We start from the raw sequence: 19,415 nt of genomic DNA on the forward strand, positions 1-19,415 counted from the left end.
ACAATGCCCGATCCCCTACTTTGCTCGTAACATAATAAATAATAATATATTGTACATAACAATAAAATAGCAGTACTAAAACAATCATATACCTATTAACTAGTTAATAGGTCTGTGAAAACAATACAATTTAGGTACAGTCTGGCACAGAAATATTGTACATCGGATAAAAGACGCATTTCTCATATTCGTATGGTATATAATTTAGGCTGATCCGTAATTTTACACACACCCGGACCTAGACGACGTCTCCTAGGAATGTCCTGCCACGTCAATACGAAGAAATACAACGAGCGCGTGGTCGTCGAGCACGTGACTCGCGAGAGACGGTTTTTTTAAATTTTGACGCTTTTCTCCTCGGACCGGGTCAACGTGCCTGACGGCTGCGATACAATGGCTATAGGGTTCCTGCCAGTCTTATCGCCGGTCGCGGTGGTGGACGTCGACCGCCCGCCGACGAATCGGACGAAACGCGCGCGCGGAGCGATCGCGGCCGCGGTGGCTGGTGCACGCGTCCTTGGACGACGACCGCGACCACGATCACCATAGCGTCTAACGGTATATGGCGGCGGCGGCGGAATACGTTTTTCCTTACGGAAAAATAATATTGGAAAAAAATAATAATAGAACGCATCGCGCCGCCCGCCACGACGACGGGAAATCTAGGTATGATATTATATTATATGGTCGAGACGTGCGCGTCCTTGGGCGAACACGATCGTGGTTATAATAAAATATTATAATAATAATCCGACGGCCCACTCGAGGGAAAATAATAATAATAATAAAAACGTAGTCGCGCGCGCGTATAAAAAACTTAAGGCACTGTGCGTGAGAGAGTGAGAGAGAGGGAGTGAGAGAGAGGAAGGGACAGAGACAGAGAGAATCGGACGGACCTGACGACCGACCAGTGTCGGTGGTAACGGGACGTGCCATCGTAGTCGTCGCTGCAGTCGTCCTCTCCTCCCCCCGTCAAACCAAACTACCGTCACGGTCCGTACTCGACCGCCGCCGCCGCCGTATACGCTCTGGTACACACGGAGAATCTCGACGCGGTGGAAATAAAAAAACGTGTTTTTTATTCTTTCTTTCTTCCTTTCTTTCTATCTTTCTTTCTTTCTTCTCTCTGCACACACGCACGCTGCATATATATGTATTATGTTATATACGCGTAGTAGGTATACGTAGGTACCCATGTATAAATAAACTGTGTGTCTTTTTTTGTGTGAGCACGCTGTATTAATAATAATAAAAATAATAATAATGATCAAACGAGCTCTCCGACCGTCACCCACTCACCCCCATCCCTAACCAGCCACGGATTGTCAATCGAACTGCACCGTCGATACTATATTATAAGAAAATATTATTAGGTATAATATATTGTACTCTGTTAGCAGTTTTCACGGTGCACGGTGTACATCACGTGTAAACGTGCATCGTATATAATTATTTTGTTGTATAGTATGCGGTACCTATACTTATGTAATAAATATATAGAGTAATAGGTTGTGTTTAAGGTTTTGTAAAAATATATATTGCAGTTTTCATATATTTAGTGGAAATGTTCATACAATATTTCAGTTTACTATAAAACATTTAAATTGCTTAGTTTTTATTAATTCACAGAACAAAATGTAAACGTTTTCATTGCCTATGTCAACCTTCGTATTTTTCCTCATTTAAAACTACATATTTATACTTTTTACATTGCGATTTATCAGTAAATTATTTAACAATTCTCTACAGGAAAAAATGTGTACCTACTACCTATGTATAATATCTAGTCTACATTTGTGTTACAATTTGTTCATACCACTATAATAACAGAAGGAAAAAAATGTAAAAAATGTAAAAATCTTATCATTATTCGTTACAATCAAATATTGGTTACCTATGGTAACATTATATTATATAGTAGCCAGCAGGTACTTACCTTTATGTATATTGCAAAACTATCTTTTTTTCAAACGCTAATTATTACTACTATCTAATAATAACACTGAACAAAAATATTATATTATTATTATATATATATATAATATTTTCAGTCAATGCGCGATTTAGTGTAACCGTTGTGGGAGTAATTTGAGGTTCGTCTTTACGCGCTCCTTTGATAAAATACGCATACCATTTACAGGGGTATATTATCGTGAATATTCCAAAATTTGATTATCCAAGTTTTGAACTAACATGTCATCTACCCATGTAATATAATAATATAAAATTTAAATATTTATTTCTGGATTTTTTTATTTTCATACAATTTTAAAACAATTTGAAATTTGAGATAAAATATATTCGCGTGACGCAAAAATTTGACCTACACCTATATCTACACGCTGCACTCATGTCCGCCATTTCTGCTATTTACGCTCAGTGGGTTCAACGAATATGATATTTTGTAAATAATATAATACATTTTTTTTTTTTCAAAAACTTCAACATGTAATATATTTAGTTACCTACGCGTTTACCGTTCTTATTATTATCTCATCTTCTGATTATGATACTTTTTTTTCAATGTTTCTATATCAAATTTATGTACAAGTTATACGTATATAATATACCATATTATATGTTATTAAATTGTTATCGTATGACGTATACTGTAACTATCTTAACACAATGTATTAGCATTAGGTATACGGATCAATAAGGACATGACACATTATGGATTGATTAAACAAAAGTTAGTAAGTACAGTAATTTATATACCTGATGGTTGATAATAATAAAAACTGTTGATGAAAGAATAGAGTAGCGACGTAGGGTTATATGTGCAGGTCACATATTATCTTTTTTTGAAAAATATCATCACATTTAATCGACCGACCGCGATTGGTCTGAGTTTAAAGCATTTTAATTTCTTCCGGTTTTATCAAAGTTTTATCAATTCTCTTATACAATTATATTTTATACTTTGTAAATGACTGGATATATATGCTCACAGGAGCACTCTTTCTGCACGAAAAATAGTGTCCATAGAAAAAGATAAAACAAAAAAATCTATCTTAACCGTCGTCGTTAAATAAATAAAAATATTTTGTGTCTTGTAGACAATGGTGTATGTTTTGAATTTTCTTTGAAGATCATTATTTGCTCGACGTCAAACTATTATTAGTCATTTTTTCTACACGCATAAATAAACATCTGAATATATTATCCACCATATCGTATTAACTCGGGGATTTGTCGCTATAATTCTTTAACCCGCGTTTTTTTTTCCTGTTTTGTTTTTAATTCGTCCGTATGCTGTATGGTTAACGATTTCTCCTTTGGAACTCAATATACCTACGGTCAATTTGTAGAAAAAAACCTATTAACTTCACCAATCTCGACGCTCTATACATATTCGGGTATTCCTCGCTTTTAATTAAAACGAAAAATGTAATGACTATATTAGAATATACACACGCGGTATACCGTTACAACGCTCGTGTCAGTCGGAATAAAAATATTTTTTAATTGGTCACATCCTTTGAGAGTTTTGAAAACGATATTACACTATATTTTTATGCCTTGCAGATTTCGCTTAACCGACAATATTGTTTTATCATTAGATTTTATTTACAGGTAGTGTTTTGATAAAATTATTTATTTATTTACATTAAATAATATAATATTATGTCCGAATATATTTTTTTATAAATTCAGTTTCAAACTACTTTTAAATGTTTAAACAAGTCTTGAGAATGGAATAATCTGTATTGACAGTTTTATCGTGTATTTTATAAGTAGTTGAAATTCAAATTAAGCACTTTTTAGACATGATACTGGACAATATTTTCTGCAGTTACAGAAATGAATATTTGTAGGTCAACACGGTGTATATATTTTTAGTATTTTCAATTTGTGTGTGAATCGTACGATAAATAAATGAAATATTAAATAGAAATGATTCAAATCGTGAGAATTTACATCTTTTTAACATTAATTCTTAAAATTCAATTGCATCTTCTTTGAGGCAATCATAATCAATCATAGATCTCTAGCATGCTAATTTTTTTTCTTGAAACTTTGAATTTAAATTAAGTATACAGCTGCGCGTGTTTATTCTGTATTATCATTGAACCACGCATCGTCCATCTATAATTTCGAGTTTCGACCATTCGGGCGTTGGCTCAATGGACTGACCTAATGATAATAATATATTATAACGTTTTATTTTAATACAATCCGCGGTACCTATATTATATTATACATGAACCCCGCGCAAAGAGTACCTACCTCCAAATTGAATATTATTAATTATGACGAAACCATCAATTTTTTTTTAATTTACTATATTATTATCATTTAGTGACGTTGATGTTTGAAAGTAATATAATAGTATAATTTTAAATTAAATTTATAATTGGATAGGTAGTTTTTTATGGTCCATTTAAACAGAAACTATTTTCACTTTAACATTTATAACTCATTTGATTTATCACGAGGTAAGGATATTTTTGTATCCAATACATTTTAACATATTTATAGAACTATCTATTATATGATTTGAGTTTTTCTATTGAATTTAATAGTGGATATAATATAGTCACTATAGTCAGTTATAGATCATTAACATGTCTAATTCAATAGTATCCGGGACTGAATAACTGGTCGTATTTTCAGTACTATAATCGTAACTGGTATTAATATATTCACATACTTTTCTAGTTTTCTATTTTAAAAGCATTTTTATAGTATTTTTAACGAAGTCGATAATTTTTTAAACATTAAATATTTACTTTAATCTCGAATAGGATATTATATCAATAAACACAAAGACCAATACGTCTTTGGCCCGGAACCAATTCGGTTATTATTTTTTTACGTTGGAATGCGAGTGCCGTTCCGAACATGTGAATATATATACCTACCTACCTACCTACCTACAACCTACCTAGTAGCAGTAATAGTATAGTACCAATAGACTATAGTAGAAGTAGTAGTATTAGCAGCAGTATAATGTAGCAGCAGTAGTGGTGGTGGTATCAAAGTAGTATAATATAGCAGATACCGTCGGGGAAACGATTGAAATGAGTGGGTCGACCGGGACAGTACCGTTGGAAAATCCATAGATCGAGTCAACGATTTGTTTAATAATTTCCAAAGATAAAACCAGCATCACGTCAATCAGCCTCTACTATAATAATATAGCCTGATCGAAAATAAAAATTCACTTTTCGTTTGAAATATATTATAATGTACGATTAAACACACATAACATACCGGCTGCAGCTATACGTTAAACATCATATACGTCTTGTGTATAATACAAAACCGGAACACCGACTCATAATATTTTTATGACGTATAATTTTGACATAATTTCTTATTCACCAAACCGAGTTTCACTAGCCTCGGGATGATAGTATTATAATATAATATAACTGTGTGCGATTGATATTATAGATATACCTACCTATAATCTATATTATAAATAAAAAATAAAATTGTTTTGTTAAAACCATGCAGCTACCCGGAGGCGAATAACTATATTGCGAGTTAGGTTTTTAGTTTTTTACATTAAGCAAATACCATATTATAGTATGTGCGGTGTAATTGGGCCTCTGCGGGTACACACGACCGACCGGGTACATAATATAACGTTACTATAAAATTCCGCGCCTGTCACCCGAACTACAGCGAGTGACGTGTTTTTTTTTGTATTTTTTTTTCTTACCGTCCGTCCCCCGCAATGGTCTTGTGCATGTGACTACTCCAAAATCATATAACGACAAGCCGGCAAACGAGATTATATATTATATATATATGTATATACGCGTACGTGCAAGTCTGCAGATTATGAGCGTTTGACCTACATATTTTAATATAATATATATTTTATATAGTCTCGTGCGAGTCGTGCATATTATATGACGTGTATAAAACTACTATGGATTTGATGGACGCAAACTACCTTCATAATACCATTACACATATACCGTCAAAAACAACCCTAAAACGCGTACAGAGACGTGCACGGCTGATCTAAATAATGACATACCCACCTATAATAAACGTGTACCTACATCGTCATTATAATATTATGTTTGGCACAATAATATTATGATCTCAAACGTAGGTACTTGACGTTTTAGAGAGAGCTGTGATGTATTATGGCGCGGTGCGGATTTCGCGAAATAAATAATAATAATATTATGTACGCGAGGAAAAATATTGGAAACCATTAATCATAATTGTATACGAGAGGTATACCTAATATCTGTATGTATACCTAATGTATATATATATGTATAATATATATTGTAATACTCGTCGTATTATTAGCGGCAACGGGCCCGACGGAAGTACTCGGCGTTATGATAATAATGGTATTTATTATTATTATATATAATATGTACGCGTTTGGCATTTACGCGTGTTTAGATTTCGATGGCCTCTCCGTGACCCGCAAGTCGAAAACGGACGCGTGCACATAATAAACGCATGTCGATTTTTATCGCAAAGTCGCGGCGAGATTTATTATAATAATACGCGACCGGCGAATTCCTTATAGAAAGTCCTGTATGATGTTATATTATACGCCTATGACATACGCGAAGTGGGTATATAACATTATATTATATTATTATTATTATAGTGAATCGCATGTCGCGTTCGCGACAGAAACGTTTTTGGCGAAACGATCAGCAAGACATTATTATTATAGAAGTTAAACGGCAGCGGCTGCTGCTGTCGAATGGGTAATAATAATAATTATTATGATAATAATATTATTATTATTTCCAATATATTATTAGGTATATTACAAAGTTATCGAGGACTTGGGGAATTGCATCCACGTGGCCACTGGAAATTCGCATTTGTATAGAAGCCGTCGTGTTCGCGGCAGAAAAACTTACGCTCTGATTTCACCGAGGCAGAACAAATACCATCTTATTTCTAGAATATTATTTTTGTAGTTAATGTGTTTTATTTTGCATCCTCGAATGAAACCAATAGTCATTACCCCACGAGGGTAATATTCGTGCCTATCTCAGCTGTTCCGGGGTACCTGCACAGTAAACTATTGTAAAGGCTGTTGGTAAATTAAAAAGTCGTTTTATGACAGCGAATATATTTTCAACGCTTTTGCTCGAGGCATATACTAATTCTGTACATTGTAAATTATGATGGATGATGTTATAATTAACATATTCCGTTACACGTACCATTTAAAGAAAAAAAAAACACTGATATACGATTTATGGTCGTACAGCTGAGTTATAGATTTAGAAAAAAATCGAGTGGTGTGCCCCCTTCTCTCACTGTGAATACATCTCCGTAGTCCAAAATTCATAATATAATGTAGTGCACTGTACTACATATAATATCATATTACGCATTTCCATCGATTTTTACTATTTTTACGGATTTCACACGTGTTATTCTAAAATTCGGAGTTTTTTCTTTTAGACATATTGTACCTATATAGGTACACTTGATTATACTACTCGGCATAAACTATGGACATTGTGCGCACAATGTTATACTGCAGCCTGACTACCTAGGTATATTATATATTGTTCTACAGTCGTATGATGACGAAATCTCGCGCGTTATTATAACTCTACACTATATATATAATATAATGGGTGTGTGTGTGTGCGTGTATTATATAGTCGTAGGGAATAATAATGTAAAAAAAAAAAAAAACAAAAAATGTATTACATTATAATAATTTTGTGTTTTTTTTTCAGCTCACCGGTCATGTGGAACAAATCGTCAGGCGTAAAAACGTTTAATCAACGTGACTGTCAGCCATCATATACATATTTGCTGCAGGTAAGCGGTCAGAATTTGACACACAATGTTTTTCCCCACCCTATAGGTACGGAATAATGCATGCTCGCGTTTATTTAAAAAAAACCTAAGCACAGGTCGCTTATCAATATTATTAATAATAAAATATTATATATATTCATAATACCCGGTGTAGTGCAAGTGTCCAAAATTGGCACTGATTTTACTTGTCATCGCGGGTAAGATAATAATATAATATGATATATAGGAGGTATCTTTACCAGCTCACGTGCATAATATAATATTATGTGAAGATGGCTGGGCGTTCTTTTTTCGCAGACTTATTATCCGCGAGTGCACTCTAGTAAAACCGGTTAAACGAAATGACCAGTTTTTAGTGCATACTATGTATATATAATAATATGTTTACCTGTTTACGCACACTCCAGCTTTATTTTTATTATTGTCGTATGTAAATACATATCATTTTCACCATATTTCGGCCTGCACAATATGATGTGTTGCGATTGAAAAATTGATCATAAATATTCTATTTGTTTCCTCGTTTCTGTACCATAATAAATATTATGCAAATAAATACAAAGCTATAAGCTGTTCGATCGTTAATGAATTATAGCCCGGTTCCCGGTATATACCACAAACTCGTCATCGTATTTTACATTCCCATGATTAGTAATATTCCAACGAGTTAAATTAACATTATGGTATATACACATTATTATATATACACTAAAATAGTAACCTATTTAGTATTTTGTATTTAAATCGTGGTGCCTCATTTTATTTAATGTATCAAAATGAATGCCAAAAAACATGAAAATTCCATATTATATTTTCATCAAAACATATTTGAAATAAAATTATTACACATAAGAAAAAGAGATATTTTTTTCTCGAATAAAGTTCAATTGTTTCTTGACGCTTCCTCAATTGAACTTCTACATAAATAAATCTTAAAATATTCTAAAAATCCCATGAATTAAACAAACAATTAATATGCAATTACCATACAAGAAAAAAATTACTCTACACATCACTTCCGGCTACTGAATTTGAGCCACTTTCTAATTTCCACGAAACTTTTATTTTTTTCTTATGTTAAGTACAAAAAATAAATACAGATAAAAACATATACGTAAAGTACCAATAAATATTCTGCTTTGTTGAAATAAACAGAAACTTGATTTAAGTTGGGCTGTTAAATTCAAGTATGTAAAGAAATTGCATATTTTTAGATTTTTTTATATCTATACACAGATCTATATTGTGAAGATATTATATTAAAATTAAACTATTACGACAACTAAATCTCTTGCCTCCACGATGGGCTATAAATTATGGCCTAAAACCAGGTATCTGACTGCAGCCCTTTAAGGTGGGACATTTGGAGTTTAAAAAAATATATCAGAAGTAATTTTTTTGAAAATAATGTGTTCAAAATATTACGTTATTTATTAGAACTTTTTTACTCGTAGGATCTGCTAAAATTGTTCGCAGTAATTAACCAATTAATGAAGCCTTCAAAAAATAATTAATATCATAGGTAATAGTTTTGTATACATCACAGATTTTATAGATTGTGTAGTCATTAATCTGTCAACATAATATATTGAAGAATAAATAAAAAAATATATATAATTAATAATTAGATATTCACTACGGAAAAAGTATTTAAAAAAACTCAACCAAATAATAAACAAATTCAAGTATATAATCTGAACTTAGTTTTGGCCTTCATGTATACTGTAGTATACACTGGCTGCTGAAATATGTTATTTTTTCTTCTTATTATATTATTTATGTAATATCTATATAATATAATATAATATTACTACTTATTCTGTAAACAATTATTTTACAATAAGTGCAAGAGATAAATTATATTAATTAAATAATCAGGAGTTTTGAGTGAAGAAATTATCCATTGATGTAAACTTAAGTGGTTTCAAGGCGTGTGTGGTTGATTTTATTCGTGAATTGGTGAAATACATTTTAAACTGATATTCGTTTCATTAATTAGAAACGCCTTAATGTAAATCAGTTGTTTTCAATATAAATCAGTTTCGCTTTATAATTCTAAAAATTCATATTAAAGTATATACAGTAAAAAGATGTTCATTACTCTGAATATTACAATGACTTACAAGTTACAATTAGGTACAGTGGTGGATGACAGGGGGGGGGGGGTCCTTTGATTTTATATTATATTAATATACACTAGCATATAGTGTTTTGAATGCTGTATGTACCTATCTAAATTGTTACCCGATATATTTGTGAATATTTTTTGAATTGAATACATACAAATTGGATTTTAATCTACGAATTTAATATTCTCTGATTTATAATGGAATGAAAACAAAAATACTTTTAATTGTGTTTCAAGAAATAATTTCGAAAAGTTTTTCAAAGTTATAAGTTATTATTTACCTATTAGGTTTTCCAAAATACCCGAAACATTATTTTTATTTCTTAATTTTGGCATGGTTTATTGTTGGGTATTTGCGTAGGTGTTAATCACTAATTATTTAATAAAACTCCCACATTATTATTTGGCCAACTTGTTAATACTAACAGCTTATTCGAATTGCTTCAATATTAAATATACGCTTAATTACCTAACACCTTCATTAACTTTTTATCTCAGCCATCGGAGATCATAAAATAATAAAATAATAAAATATGAGTATAATATAAAATATAATTGTGCCATTTAAAAAATAAAATATACCAATAAGACCTTCCATTTGTAAATCAAAGGGAATTAAGCTCAATAAATATTATTTATTAATTAATATATTCACGTGTAACTATTACAAAACAATTTTTTTTAATTTTATTATTTTACGATATAGATACCTATAAACGATTATCAGTTTTTTTACTTATATAAGGTCAAATTATCTACATTTACAAAAAAAAAAAAAAAAACTGGGCACTACAAAAAAAAATTATAAAATGTTGGTTTTAATTTCAATATTTTCATTATTTTTCATTTAACATAATACTAATACATTTATAATATCTTCCTGATTAATCAGTATACTTTGACGCGGTGTATATATTTTTTCTAAACATATAAGAAAGGAAGTTTAAACTCCCCACCATTTTTATTTTATATACGAATAAGTTTTTTTCATACATAGGTATATAACATAATATTATATACTTCATAATCGATACTAATCAGAACTCCCGCTGTTTGAATCGTTGTTGGATACTAATACATCATAGCCTGAATGATTATGTTATGATATGTAATTATAAGAGCACTCCGAGTCACGACCTCGCGTGCATCCGACGTCTGCAGCCATGCTGGTGGGCTATATGGTTTTTATACTTCGTGCGTATTAGAGGGATTCGTTTTTTAGATAACGGACAGTCATAAAAATATTCTGCTCTACCCATAAAATAGTATATAATAAAATATTATATGAAATACATTGACGACCATGCATTTTAGGTTACATTATAATTTATGGTGTATACAGAGTGATTAACGAAAGCACGATCAGTAATCACCCCCATGTTTATGAATTTATTAAAACTCAGATTCATGAGAATTTGAATTATACACTCAAAAACCCTTATTTCTCCATGATACCATTTAAGGAGGGTTTTTTAGTGATAAAATCTAAACTTTTATTTAAACCGATGACGTTTGCTTGTATAGTATTGGTCTCCAATCATACAGCTACGAAAACATTAAGGTAATATATAATAATATATTATAGGTAGGTGCATAATATTATACAGCGTGAGTTTCACTTAATGTGATCTCCGGCGTTTTAATAGAATCCTTCTTTATTAATTGTTTTTAAAATAAACTAAATCATATTACTTATGTAAAAATATTGAAAAATATTTCTACCCTTCAACTTGGACGTTAATAATATAATCGTTTGGCCTATGGGTGACACGTGTGTATTTTCGTGCAAATGTTATACATACATACACACATGAATTATAGTTATCCGCAACGTCTTATCGTGTGTTCCTCCTAAGCTCCAATGCACACATAAATAAATATAACCGTGGCCGATTCCATACGCATGTGTATAGATATTACTGCTTACACTTGATTAATTATTGTGTTTTTTTTAAACGAGTGGAAGACGAAAGTCGTTTCACCGCTACACAGCGGAGATTTCGAAAAGTTGTCCGGGCGTGCAAAACGCTCGATTTAATTCACATCGTATATGATTTTCACTATAAATATTATGGTCGCATAATGTATGATACATATGTATGACACAACCCAGTCGTCATCTTTGTACGGATCTCTGTCCGTGAGTACTATTCAAATATCGGACCATACGTATAGGTACTGGATACACCTACGTGAACTTGGCAGTGCAATGATAACAGTCAACTTTTAAAACAGCCTAACAAATTTTTTAGAGATTGTTAGACAATTTTCAAACTAAGTTAGACTTTATTTCAGACGCTATACCACTTTCATTTATTGTACTGCTGCTATATTTACGGCATCAGCAAAAAAATGTTGTTAGAACATTTTTTTTTTGCTCAAACGACGCATCTCGGCTTGTTAGGGATCGTTAGACAAAAGATAGCAGTGCAAAAGTAAAAAAATTCTTGCGTCGAAAATAAAGTCTAACAAATTTGCTAGACAGCTTTAAAAGTCGACTGTTATCATTGCACTGCTAAGTTCACGTAGGTACCGGATACCTACGCAAATCCTGTTGCTTTATTAGCGGCTGCTGCGTTTGTCACCGCGATCCACTCGTAGATACCTACATATTATGGTTCGGACAACTGACAGCCTTCGACACACGGGGATGCTAGAAAATCACAAACCGCATTTTAATATCGGTGCGCTATACATAAATATAATATCATACACTATACATAAATACATATTATATACTATTATAATATACAGCGCACGCGTTGCAACGATATTATCCCGTTTTATGGGTCACGAACGATTTAACTCTAATAAATATTCATATACGAGTTACTTATTATACGCACACGCATAGAGGTATATACACTGCAACAGCGCGATGCTAATAGGCGACTTTGTTCTACATCATGCACTGTTTAATGCAATTGCTACTACAAAATTATATATACATATCGGTACGTATACATGCAAATATTATATTATATGAAATTCCGATATGCATTTTTAATTTTCACGTACTTTTAACCACCACAATAACACGTTTGGCGCATGCAATTCCGTTCTGGATTTTTACCGGTCGTCTATCGTCTACGTTTATAATATTTTAATGCACCGGTGTGCATTTTTACGTACCTACATAATATAATATAGGTAATATAGGTATGGTATATAATCTCAGATTTGAATCTCATAATAATTATTTGTGGCCGCCGTTTCAAACCACTGTGGTTGCTATTAGCCATTAGGCATACGCGTCCTCGGCTGACATATTATTATGTACCTATACCAACTGCATACAATTATATTATTATTTCGATATCGGTTAAATAAAATTCAAAACATTTGGACCGTACCCGTTAATCGTTATTGTCTGGCAGCTCTTGAATCCCCGACGCGGATCGTATTTAGAAATACACGATCTTATACAGTACTTATATAATTTCGGATTACGCGTAGGTAATAAAAACACACGCCTGCGCAGATTTCGGCGGTTATAATATTCCTATACGGTGGGACGTTAGGTATACCTGGCCGTGTAATGTGGATATATACATATACATTAAATTATTATTAAAAAATAAGGATCGCTCTATTTTCCGCAGTGGGCTACATCCGCAGGACGTCTCGGCGCGATGCGATCAAGTCGAGATCTATACGAAATGTAGTGACGACTTCGTGCAGACGAAATCTCTATGGTGTAATAATAATATGTATTATAATATATAATAATAACATATGTATAGGTACCTGCGACGGGTTTGGCGTGTCTAAATCACGTTGGCCATACGAGGGTAAGCTTGGGCGCATGAATGAAATGGAACAGACAATGTGGACACACACGTCTGGGGAAAATTTCGCGTCTGACTCGCGTTGTACACAATCGTCTATACCTATATAGATACACACACTCGCGAGCGCACTTACACGAACACGGACTTGATATACATTTTTTTTTATCTCCGTTGGCAATGCGTTTTCTGGTCACGATTGATCATTGTCCGCGCTGTTCGAATACCTGGGTATACGCATATACATATTATATTGCATTAGTCATGCGGCATTACATCTGGGAATAAAATTCGTGTACTTAACGACCTCGACGCCGAAGAATATATTATAACCTCCTAGATAAATGCGACTAAGACAATTATAATATATATTATATGGATCATATTATTTTTATTTTTTCAGCAGGAATTTATAATGCAAAAATAAAATATGTGTCAGCATTTATGATCACTGGGTCAAAACTGCTAGTAGGGAAAATTCAAAACGATAGTAGTATGTCCCGCTTACAAGGGTTTAAAATATTATTATGCACTCCTCATCTACTCCCCCCACCAACGGAGAGAGAGGTGAAAAATGTCTAGGGTTATGTTTTTAACGATTGCAGGCACCCATAATATTGTTAACCATTATACGTACTGTCAAAAGCGTTTCGAAACGTACGCGGTTCGTGAAAACGTCAGTGGATATATGTTTATCTGGCCTAAAAAAGTCCTATACTTTGACACAGCCTTGCGTTACAGCCTTGGCCTCTTATGAATTCTTTTGTGCTCCATCTATCTAGTCACATTTACAAGAAACTAACCGCAATAATTATGATGATAGCACAAAGTACACATATATAGGTACAACCCGCGAGGAAGTTTTTCCTAATTCACCTAATGGGCGGCCGAATTAAGAAAACATCAATCATTATAATGAAATTGAAATGTCAGCTATGCCCATGGTTGGTTGGGCGTGTATCTCTATAATATAATGGTCACCCGAGTTTCGCAATACAGTTCCAATTAAACATTTGCGAATATTATATTAGTGCAAGGACTTGGGTAAGAAAATCAGTTAATGCCGGCATTTTATTTCTTTTCATCTCGAAGGACGTTGCACTAATTTGGGTCTCTCGATCAATTGACATAGACTTTATTAAAAAAAAAAAAATGCAATGTGGCACAAAGCTATTTTAACAATCAACAACTCGTCATAATTGAATATGGGTTTGATTTTTAGATTGGAAAAATAATATTTGATCATTTGTAGTCGTATCTAGTAATTTCCAATAATATTGCAGAATTATACAATTCGGAAGCCCAATTATTGCAACCTGTGAACCGCAGTGGTATACCACATATTATATACCTATATGCGCCGATAGAGTTGACGGTAGTTGTGAATTAAAATGCAATAGACTCGAATCAAATATAATTCAGAAAAATAATTAATAATCATCGTAGCACTTTGAATTCTCAACAACGGATATTTACCTACTGATCATTTTTAAAGTACTTACCTACCCACAACTACAGATAGTAATATATCGTTCAACTCTGTCGGTGGTCCGGCGCGGCGCATCAATATTGTTACAATCTATGCGTTTTAAGCAACATCATCTCGGCATATTGTTTTGATTATAATAGGTATTTAAATTTAATTAAAACATCTATTACCACGTTATAACCACGACTGCCGTCCGCACACGTTCGCCAACCTTCCCAGCAAGTGACTACATGCGTATTATCATCGATTTGATAACAAAATCAATGGTATTAATAGGCGTGTTTTCGCGCTTAACGCCTTAACCTGGTTACTATATATTATAAACAAGTCGTTTTCGCGGTTTTGGTTATACTTTTGGTAATAACTTTTGGTTTTAGGTAACTGATAATTTGTGACCATCAAAATGAAAATATGTTTATATCGTTTGGTTATTGATAATCTACAAAATAATATGATACAATTAATAAATAAAATAGAATCCATATTAACCACAGATGCATCGTTTTCGCGAGTCTCTGACCAATAACCCAAATCATGTAACCACATCTGATTAAAAGTATAAAACAGGTTAAGCGCGAAAACACACCTAATGGTTAAATAGTAAATGCTTCATATGGTAGGTAGTCGGCAATGCGAAATGTAGCGGTGTATCTATGAACCAGCGAACCTGTGAAAATAATATAACTGCGATGGGACTTAACGATGCTTCGCGAAATCATCTGACATTATACTGTGCCGCTGAGTAATGAGATCAATATGTTGTGCGGCGATATATTATTATGGTTGATGTTTATATACATTTTACGCAGCCAACGACACACGTTTGTATCTCTCAACCTGCAGTGCCTTCAAAGCGCGTTTGCCGCGGTCGTGTACGTAATAATATTATTATATATATCGTTGACTGTTTTTCTTTAAGGTCATTATGATATTATAATATTTAATAATATAACATACGAGTGCCGTATCGCTTTAGAAAACGACACGAAACCGTGACAATCGTCACGCAAGTGCGTAGTACCTACCTATATGCTAAGTCGGAATTTTATTGTTTTATTAATGCGAACAAACCATCTCGTATCGTTATTGTTTTAATATTATATTATTATTATTATTATTATTATCGTATTCGCACCAGCGGTGCCGGCGGCGGGCGATATAATAATATTATAACCATGTTCCACTGCAGCAGCCGGCTGGCCGTCGTTTCCGAGCACCTTTTGATTTATTTATATGCTAATGAGACCGGAGAAAGTCTCGTGGTTTTTTTTTTTTTTTTTGTTTTGCTTTAAATATATTGTCGAGACAAATCCGCCATGTGCGGGTAAATGGTTTTAATGAGACGTAAAAAGGTATTATAATATAAGACGTACTGTGGTCGTACGGGAAAACGACTTATACCTATATGTAAACACGACATGATTGCGGGATTTGCAGATATATACTTACGCTCAGAGATATTTTAGGGACGATAAGAATACGTCGGGCGATCGTCACGGCAAACGAATCGTTTTGTTTACCGTGTGGTTTACCGTTTCCGCCGTTTATTATGTGCCAATTTTTTCGCGGTCGTTAATGCAAATATACAATATACCTGAGTACAATATTATTGTAATATGGACCGCTGACATTTGTTTGGTCCTTAAAATATATACCTAGTTACGTCGGTGGCACCGATGCGTCAACATAACGAGCCGTATTTGTGTTTTCGTGTCGATGTAAGTGATCGATTTTGTTCGATTAACTTTTAATGTAAACAATTTTGCTGTTAATAATCATTAATCGCACTATTTAACAACAATATTGTACGAGCAAAATACAGATAGGTATCTGAGCATATCTGGTGGCAATGTGGCAATACTGATACGTTGCCACTCATCACGTTATAATGCCGGGTTTCCGCCAACAATACAGCGACTTTCTGTCTCGCTACGAATCGTTGACAAAATGGAAACATTTCCACGACAAACATCTGCAGTGATGAAATGTCTAATATTATTATGATTATCATAATATGCACCGACCGTGCTTAACCGAATACTGAGTCGTAAACCGTATCCTTCCATAACTCTTGTATTTTTATATTCATAATGAGTAGCATTAGGGTACCTACCTATATAATATCATGTACATTTTACGCATGTAGGTACAGTGGTTTTAGCATTTTTTTAATGTAACATACATTTGTAAGATAATTATATTATAACGTCGACCTAAAAAATTATGGTGTTTTTACACCTGCACCGCTACGATTGTCAGGGTATAATGCCGATACAAAATATACAATACCCAAACAGAACACGTTTACACATCCACAAAATATCCGTTATTATACCCGTTTATTAGGTTTAGGACTTTTTTAAACAGCTAATAAACGACATTTTAAAACTGAAATATTCTTGTGACCGCTGTCGCCATTCGTCGGACGTGCCTCGTCCGCAGATTATAGTCTGGTCGCCAATAATATATTATATTTTATCGCGTATTTAAATTATATTTCATATATTATATGTGTGGTTCTCTGAATTAATATGATTCCGAATTCCGAAAACTCTGTTCAGAAGATCTGCGGTTCCTATGTTTAATAACATAAGACAACCAGTACTCATTTTAATATTATAATATATTACACAGGGTTTTTCAAAATTATTCATCTGGTTCAAATGATTATAATGTAATTTATTTATAAATATTATTTTAAGCTTTTAGGTTTAATGTGATAATTATACATTATATAAAAAAAAAATGTAGTTTACTGTACTTATAAATGTGTTGTTTGACTTTCCTTTGGTTACACAATCAACATCTTATAAATAGCAAAATTTAACCCGTTCTATTTGTTCCTGAGTATCCGACATCCGTATTCCGTTGTAATTAACTCCGTCAAGTTTACTGTCCTCTCGGGTTACTGGTAATATAGTGGTACGTACTACGTACACAGTATCAAAACATATTATCCCCAAAATAAGTAGGTCACATGGCGTAAGATCAGGTGACCTAGGAGACCATGTGCCAAGCAACAAATTAATCATTTTCAGTAACCCTGTATATTTAATACTTATATTATGCGAGTTTACAACTAAATGTATATTATGCTTTATTAAAATACGTTACTATTTATACAATCCAACTGCACGACATTATGTTGTTTTTTCTTTTATTAATCGACATGGTTTAAATACAAGTTCTACATATAGTTTCAAATAACTCTATTTATTTTAGTTTTTTCTATATAATATGTTATTCTTACAATTTTTTTTAAAACAATTTATTTAAATACTTAAATACTTCAAAAATTTTACTCTTACATTATATTTAACTGCACCAAAGAGATTAAATTTTATTGCGAATCATGTTTAAAGAGTATAATCTAATAATACTCTATAGGTACACACTACACATAAGTAAGTTAAAATTCACTTAAAAATAAAATATCTCGTACATACATAGCGATGATTTACTTACCTTTAAGTTTGATCATAAATCAGTTCCTACAATCATTAAAGCTAACAACACAAAATTGGTTCTGTTGAACGCAAATATTCTACGTTATACGTTTGAAAGGAAACAACACATCATGTGGGTGGGCGTCTTATTAAAATAAAATTATTTAGCTATGCTTAAAACATATAATAATAATATGTATATTTACGTAAGTTATATTAATATATACATAATGTGCACATATTATATTTATTGCAAATGACTTTTTAACACTCTGTATAATCTGTATAACAAAATGGTATTGTAAGTTGTAATTTATTAGATATAAAACTAATTTATCAATAGAATATGATGTGTCGGTATGTGTTCGTTCAACTCTCAAATATTTTAATGATTACATGCAATCTACTTATACATTCCAAACATAATATATATTATACATCAGTCTAGGACCTTAATGCACTTAAAAAGTAGTAAGTACTAAATATTCATGCACTTATGCACTTAAAAAAGTAAAAATATGCACTTTTTTTTTGTTGCAATATTTTCATAAACACAAATATTTTACTAAACTAAACATAATTTCCAGGTATAAATAATGCATGATATAAAATTAAATAAATAAATAAGTAGGTAGTGATGTGGATAAATATTTATTAATAAAAAATGGACATTGTATGTCAACTTGAGATTTGAGAATCATGGTAGGTACCTAATGAAAACTCTCAAAATAAATATTTTTTTTTTTTTTTATGGAAACATTTTTAAATTGTATTATCAATTTTCATTA

General features: G+C 32.4%; 1 protein-coding gene across 2 annotated transcripts in view; it reads left to right on the top strand.

Moving 5' to 3' along the window:
• LOC100569263 overlaps positions 1-19,415 on the top strand; it is a 74,804-nt gene that overhangs the window by 34,462 nt on the left and 20,927 nt on the right. For both annotated transcript variants that reach the window (XM_029486627.1, XM_029486628.1), the window contains exon 2: positions 7,692-7,776. The gene's annotated coding sequence lies outside the window, so the exon portion shown is untranslated. The remainder of the gene's footprint in view (positions 1-7,691; positions 7,777-19,415) is intronic.

This window comes from Acyrthosiphon pisum, chromosome A1, assembly GCF_005508785.2.
Source record: "Acyrthosiphon pisum isolate AL4f chromosome A1, pea_aphid_22Mar2018_4r6ur, whole genome shotgun sequence".
Taxonomy (NCBI): Eukaryota; Metazoa; Arthropoda; class Insecta; order Hemiptera; family Aphididae; genus Acyrthosiphon; species Acyrthosiphon pisum.